The sequence below is a fragment of the Mus musculus genome, chromosome 2, assembly GCF_000001635.26.
Source record: "Mus musculus strain C57BL/6J chromosome 2, GRCm38.p6 C57BL/6J".
In the NCBI taxonomy this organism is placed as follows: Eukaryota; Metazoa; Chordata; class Mammalia; order Rodentia; family Muridae; genus Mus; species Mus musculus.
The window spans coordinates 165,268,760-165,276,521 of NC_000068.7; the positions used below are offsets into that span (position 1 = coordinate 165,268,760).

At 51.2% G+C, this 7,762-nt stretch overlaps 1 pseudogene; it reads right to left on the reverse strand.

Moving 5' to 3' along the window:
• Positions 1 to 1,286: 1,286 nt before the first annotated feature.
• On the reverse strand, positions 1,287 to 1,417 carry Gm25569 (annotated as a pseudogene).
• Positions 1,418 to 7,762: the final 6,345 nt, after the last annotated feature.

Below are 7,762 nucleotides of genomic sequence, written 5' to 3' on the forward strand. Positions count from 1 at the left end.
TCAGCGTGCAGGCTCACCCTTACCTGCACTACCAGAGCAAGCTCTCCTGCACTGCTCCGGCTAGGCCACCCGATGCTGCTGCTGGCAGGAGGCAGGCTCAGTTCTCCTGCTCTCTTGTCCGCAGGGCCAGCTTATCCACACCTTCAGGCCCAGCTCCACTGTGCTGCCTAGGTGAGGCACAAGGCCTGCTCTCCTGAGTGCTGCAAGCTCTCCAGAGTGCCCCAACCTGTGAGGGGCGGGGCCAGTTCTGCACAGCCCTTGGACATCTATGTGATCCCCGGGAAGTTGCCCTGGCCAGGGACATTCACATGTTATTTAGTGATCATTTGAGCCTCCAGTATCAACACCAATTCCTGATGCTGTGTAGCCACAGACCCAGACATGGCCCTCGGCAGCGGCAGCACGGACTTGGACCTCACCATGGCCCTGGGCGGCAAGGCTGGCCAATCACAGTGGCTATTCCTCTTCACCCTTCCTCAAGTCTCCAGTTCCATCCTCCTCATAGCGCTCAAGCTGTTCCACTTCTCTTTCTCTTCCACCTGTCCACCACATACTTGCACATGGTGGTGGCTCCTGCTGTTGGTCTACCCTGTGATTGGTGGGTCCCTGAGTGACGGCTTTCATCCACACACTGCGTGGTGTGGGGGTAAACAGGTGCCTACAGCAGCCAGTGCCCTGCATGGGGAGGGGAAACAGGTCTGTGGGTGGCATGGTGGTCTGCAGGTCTCTGTCTGCATGGTGGTAGGCGGGGCTCTGTGTGTCTTTCGCATGTCTGTGCCATGGGGTGAAGGGCAGGTCTGTGGGCATCTTTCCCTGTCCATACTGTGTGGCATGGAGAAACACAGGTCTCTGTCTGTCTGTCTTCCTCCTCCTGGGCTGCACTGCCTAGATTTGATTTTTTTTTTTTTTTAGATTTATGTAAGTGGGCTGGCGAGATGGCTCAGTGGTTAAGAGTACCAACTGCTCTTCCGAAGGTCCTGAGTTCACATCCTAGCAACCACATGGTGGCTCACAACCATCCGTAATGAGATCTGATGCCCTCTTCTGGTGCATCTGAAGACAGCTACAGTGTACTTAGATATAATAATAAATAAATCTTAAAAAAAAAAAAAGATTTATGTGAGCATACTGCCGCTGTTCTCAGACACAACAGAAGAGGGCACCAGATCCTATCACCTATGGTTGTGAGCCACCATGTGGTTGCTGGGGATTTGAACTCAGGACCCCTGGAAGAGCAGACAATGCTCTCAACCACTGAGCCATCTCTCCAGCCCCTGATTTGATTTTTATGTGTCCTAGGCATAAAGCAGTTTTGGCCACCAAGCCAGACATCAAGCTAGGATGAACACTGCTCTGCCCCTGCCGGATATAAGATCAATGCCATCAACAAGGTGTCTCTTTGCCCATTGCCAGGGTGTACTCCCCCCCATCCTTTGGATAAATGGCTATTTATTAATTTATTTATTTTTAATTATTATTTTTTATTAGGTATTTATTTCATTTACATTTCCAATGCTATCCCAAAAGTAAAAAAAAAAAAAAAAAAAAAAATCAAGTGTAGCCCACGCTTGTAATCCAAGCTGGGGCGTGGGAGGCAAAGGAGGTAAAGGGCAAGAGGAGAGGAAGGAGAGGCAGAGAGAGGAGGATCCTCGATCCTGGATCACTGGCCCGTCAGTGTAGCCTACGGAAGGAGTTCCAGGCCAGTGGGGAGACTCTTTGAAAAACAAAACAAAAAAATGTGGACACTTCCTGAGAAACAACCACCAAGGTGTCTGTTGGCGTTCACACACAGGCGCATACACACACACAAAAACACACACACATACACACACACACACACACTCCCAAACAAAGCAGCCGTGTGGAATTTGTATGTTTCTAACAATGTACATACTTGATGATCCCAGAAAATAGGTTTTATTATTTCCCCTTTCAGACTCAGAAGAGGGGGGACAGAGAAGTAGGGGTTTCCTGGTTGGAAATCAATAAACATGCCCCCCCTACCCCCACCCCTGAGGACAGGCCTTGGCACACAGTTGGTTCAGAGTATGCACTGGCTATCTTTTCCTGGGTGATGGGCTTTTCCCAGGGCTTCTGTCTCCTGGGAAACAAAACACTCGTGAGAGGGTTAAATTTAGAAAAGCTAAGCAGGTTAGACTAGACCCTTATCCACCCAGGCAGCAGACGCAGGATGGGAAATTGGCTTCAGCCACAACGAAAACATAGAAGAGGAAGTCTTGACACCTGTGAAATGAGAAAGGCAGAAATGGAGAGAGTCTTGATGGGAGTTGTACTCGTGCGTGCATATGTGCGTAAGTGTGTGTGTGAGTGTGTGTGTATGTGTGTGTTAGCAGCGGACAGGGACAGGTCCAGGCTTGGACTGAGTGGGAGAGCCCCTGGCCCAGGGTAGGCAGCCTTGATCTGTCTGGGAATCCTGGGAGGTGACAGGGTACACAGGCAGGTGACAAGCTGCTAAAGTGCTGCCTGATGTTTCCTAGCCTACACGTCACCCCTGTCCTCGGGCCCTTCCTCTTGCCCAGATGTCATCCTGCAGCACCATCTCCCTGCAGAAAGTCCCTGTCCCTTCACCCTGCCACCCAGCACGTCTCGATTAGTGCGGCTAAATGGCAAGCCCAGAGGTACTGTGAGGGAAGGGCTGGGTAATGAACTCCCATTGGTTTCCTTCGAGAGATCACTGCCTTAATTTACGAGGCCTGAGTGAGTCTCATTTCCCCAGTGCACGTTGAGTAATTAACTATTAATAAAAGCATTACTGAGTTAACCACGGGGGCATGTTTAATTCATGGGGCAGCTGGGAACAGGACAGTGGCAAGGCTCAGTGGGGGATTCCACGTAGGGCCAAAAGATAGCAGCAGGGGGCCCTGCCCTGCTAGACCTGCAAGTCTCCTGTGGCAGGCTATTACTGCTGCCCCTAGGCAGAGGGGCCTAATTGGTAGGAGGGCATCAAAACTGTCTGGCATCCCTCCTTGAAGGTGGCAGTGCTGGGGAGGATGAAAGTGTGGGACTGAGAGGAAGGACTCTGTTCAGTGACCAGGGTACGTGACCTTGGGCAAAGAGAACAATCTCTCCCATCCCATTCTGTAATCTGGAAACTGGGACTTTAAATAACAACCACTTCCAGAGGGCAGGCTAAAGGAGCCAGGGGCGGTACAGATGGGTGAAGCTTTTGTATGAGTGCTCTTCAGGACCCGCAAGCGCACACAGCTGAGATAACAGTGAGGGAGGCGAGACACCTGGTCCTGGAAGAGGACAGGGTGGACAATCCCTGTCAGAATACCTTCTGGGGTCCATGCAGTTTTCAGAAGCAAGCCAGTTACTCCCCACCCCCTTTCTGGTATGCACCAGAAAGGTATCCACCTAGCCACCGTGAGCTTGATCTGAAAGGCCAAACACCTTCCTGACACCACCCAACCTCTGTGCCTTCATGTCTGCTCTGCCCTTGTGTGCCATGTTTTTTCCTTGTGCCTCAGGAAGCTCCTATGTTGTCCTGAGGACTAAGTTCACAAGGCCAGGTCTTTCTCAAGTGGCTCTTCCTGACCCACATGGGCCCAGGCAACTGCTTGTGCCCTTTTGTGTCTCCTATCCTATCACTGTCTGCTTATCTCCTCACCAAGTACCTATCTATCCATCTGCATCCATATATATATATATATATACACACACACACACACACACACACACACACACACACACACACATATATATCCATGCACTCATTATGCATTCACCTACCCACTGATCCATCCATCCATCTATCCACCCATCCATGTACTTAATGTATCATCTATCCATCCATTCTTGTGTGTATCCGGCTATTTATCCATCCATCATCTCTCCATCCATCCATCTATCCATCCATCCATCTATCCATCCATGTACTTATTAATTCTCTTATCTACCAACTTGCCTATGTATGTTTATATGTATGAATGTATCATCTATCCATCTATTCTTGTGTGTATCCAGCTATTTATCCATCCATCATCCATCATCTCTCCATCCATCCATCCATCCATCCATCCATCCATCCATCCATGTGCTTATTCATTTTCTCATCTACCCACTTGCCTATCTATATGTGGATCTATCTATCTATCTATCTATCTATCTATCTATCTATCTATCTATCTATCATCTATCCATCCATCCATGAATCTATTTATCCACCCACCCAATTATTCATTAACCCACTTACCCATTTCCTCATCTGTCCATTCATCTACTCAATCATTTACCCACCCACCCATCTATATCACTCATCCACCCACCCACACTCCCATCTCACCCCTCCCCATCTGTCTATGCAGCCAACCACCCAGCCATCTAGCCCTCATATTTCCCGAATGCCTTCAGTGTGTATCTCTGAGCCCACTGAAATTCTGGGCAGGTCTTTCCTTAGATTAGCAGTTCCTAACTTTTTAGGAGGTAAAAGCTGTTCCTCAGGAGAATACACATGTGCACATACATGCCAGACTGTGTGTGATCTTCTCGGCAGACCCTGCAGAGATCCCCGATGGCCTTGGGGCTTGGTTGTTGTCCTGAGGACGGGGACATCATGATACAGTGGGGGACTGTCTTGATTTGAAGACAATTGCCTACTGGGAGAGATGCCTCTTTCTGCTGCCATGCCCACTGCAGTGACAGAGTTTCAGCAGGAAAAGTTGGTGCCTCTCCTCCCTCCAGGTAACTGATGGGCCCTCAGCTCTAGCACTTGCACCCCAGGACTGCCTTGCTAGTTTGCAAGTGGCTCTTCTCTCTCTCCCAGGGCCACTTTCTAGTAGACTTCCATGTCTCTCCATGGGCTCCCCAGAGGGGCCACTGTGTTTAATGATTCCCATGATCCCCAAGGCTTTAACCAGGCAGGCGCCTGCTGACGCCCCAGAAGCATTTCCTGAATGCATTCTGATGGGTTTCCTGGTCCCCAGCAGGAGAGATCTTCTCAGACACTAAGAGAAAGGGATGGCCCTGCCACCAGATGCCAGGGCCTGGAGTTGCCAACGAAACTGTAAATAACCATGGGAACAGCAGGCAAGCTCATTGGTTGCTCTGATGCTGGGGGAAGGGGCCTGGCTGATGTCAGGGCTGTGTGGCTAGCGGGCAGGCAGAGGTTGGACTGGCAACTCATGGCTGGCAGTGGGGGATGGGAACCTGCCTGTTTTACTGAACAAATTATTTCAAAATTACAACTAGCACTATTCACACTTAAAACAAACAAACAAACAAACAAAAAATCCCATTTTTATAGCACTTAGGGAGGGGTATGTATGAGTAATGCCCCACACTATGGTAGTCAGAGGACAATCTGTGGAGATGCTGTCTCCTTCCTCCATGTGGGGCCCAGGGATCAAACTCAAGTTTCTGGCTTAGTGGCAAGCACTTTTTTTTTTTTTGCCTACAGTGCCATCACTCCACTCCTGGAAATTCCTCCATGAAAGGAACACCCGTTAAGAGGCTCTTGGCTGTAACCCCTAAATGTGGGGACTCCTCTTCCTTGTCACCTGGGTAGGTTGTGGCTTCCTCAATCTGGATACCGACTGCTAATAACTGTGTGTCCAGCACTGTGAGTGGATTTCCATACATCTCTCTGTCTCCACAGTTGCTCAGGAGATAGCGCTATCCCATTTATGGGTAAAGAAACAGACTTGGGTATGTGTGGGGTGGGTGTGTGTGTGTAATCAGCAACATGCCCACTGGGGCAGAGAAAAATGGAGGACGTCTAGATCCTCGGCCTCTGTGAGGTTCGTTTCCTCAGCCAAGTTGAAATAGGTCCACAAATTCTAGCTGGACCGGGCCACCTGGCATTAAATAACTTATATGGAGGGTCAGAGAGTGGCCCCTGTCCTCCCCACCCCTGCTCGCTTTCCCTGGGCTAGGACAAAGGACTCTGCCTTCAAGTGCAGCTGTCTGCCACGTGGCCAACACTCCCTGGATGGCTTCCCCTGGAAGGATGATCCAGGATCCTCCATCCTCAGGGCTTTTGCAATAGGATGCTGGCAGGTACCATGGGGCAAATTCTCCTGGCTCCAGGCAACTCCTCTCAGGCCACCGGGATCTTTACAGCACAGGAAAAAACAGATGGAGATGATCCCCTGAGCCCCAAGGGTAGAGAGGGTACCAGAATTAAAGATGCAGGTATACCAGGCTCTCAGCAAACCCCTGGCTTGTTCTTGTCAGCACACCAACCACAAACGTCCTAGTATATTGGGGTCATTAACCTTCCTCCCACTGTGGGCTCCTGGGAGAGGTGGTGGGCACATAAGCACTTAAAACCCAGACCTAGGTCAACCCCCCCCCTCCGCCCCCCTTCCGCTGCTGCAGCAGCCCTGGAGCTGGGGACAACTGTACAGCCTCAGAGAGACCAGTCACATCCTCAGCTTCCTTCAACCTGGGCAAACGCTGAGTTGCCATGGTGATGCTGCAGCCCCCAAGATGCAGTGGCTGCAGACAGCATGGGTGGTTGGAGGGCTCAGGGCTGAGGGTGGACAGTCTAGACCAGGAGGCCAGGCAACTGGGTGGGCCGGGTGGGGGAGGAGGAAAGGGAGGCCTCCTCTAGGCCTGGCTGGTAATTGCTGCTAAGTGAGGGGCTGTCATTGAACCCAACATGTGAGCGGTGAGGACCCACTCCGCACCCTGTAATTACTGCACCAGACAGCAGTGCCAGATTGTGTCCTGGAGAGGGGGGCGGGGCAGAGCAGACAGGAAGCTCTCATCCACCTGAGCCAGCGGGCTGTGTGCGGCTCTCTCCCTCATAGGCAGCCACCTCAGCCCCTCCTGGCCTGTCTCTTCCCACATCATTGAGTTGGAACAAGAGCATTCTATAATCCTGCCCTCTGAGCTCGCAGAACCCAAGACAGGCAGGGGCCGGATAAGGTAGCTCTCTGGAGTGTGGGGGTTGGCAGGGAATCAGGTCTCAAAGCTGATCATAGTTCCAGTCCCTTTGAGGTTGGCTGCTCCTGGGCCTCAGTCTCCCCGCCAGACTCTAAACTCACAGGGATCCCTCTACAGCAGGGGTGGGCAAGAACTCATTTTGGAAACCAGATTTTACTGGGATGTAGCCACACCCCCTTTGTGTCTGTGCCATGCAAGGCTTCTTTCCTGCTTCAAGTTGCAACAGACACCATATGGCCCTCAATGGAAATATTTACTATTTGTCCCCTCTACAAGTTTGGAGTCCGGCTCATGTTCTGGGCATAGCCAATGCAGCTCGAGTCGCTCCAATTCCACTCAGAGCCCCTCCTGGGTCTTTGCCCAAAGCCACACAGACATCACCGCACAGTCAGGCACCCTCTGCTGCCAGGGTTTGGGCAGGGGTGGCAGCAGGCAGGGCTGGAACCACAGTGTAGGCAAATGGCGCCACCTGCTGTGAGTGCCTGAAGCACGTCTCCGGTCAAGCCTCCTGGGCCAGCAGCACCTGGGCCAAGGCAGAGGAGAACCAGCCCCGAGGACGGTGTCAGGCCACAAGAGGGCTCAGCCCTGTGGCATGACCTTAGAGAAGGGCACAAGTTGGCCCAGAGCCGGTAAATTCTTCTTTTTCTAAGTCTTGGTCTCTTGGTTCTTGACAGTACTTTAAGAATATATAACACTGAATCTGTAACATTTTCCAGAAAGCCTGAGCTAGACATTATTCCCTTTTTAAAAAGGGATTACGCCTTTAAAAAGCAGACACACAACCTACAGCACAGAGAAACTAAGTTATCCGCTTAAGGTCACACAGTACAAGGCAGAGCCGGAATGCAAATCT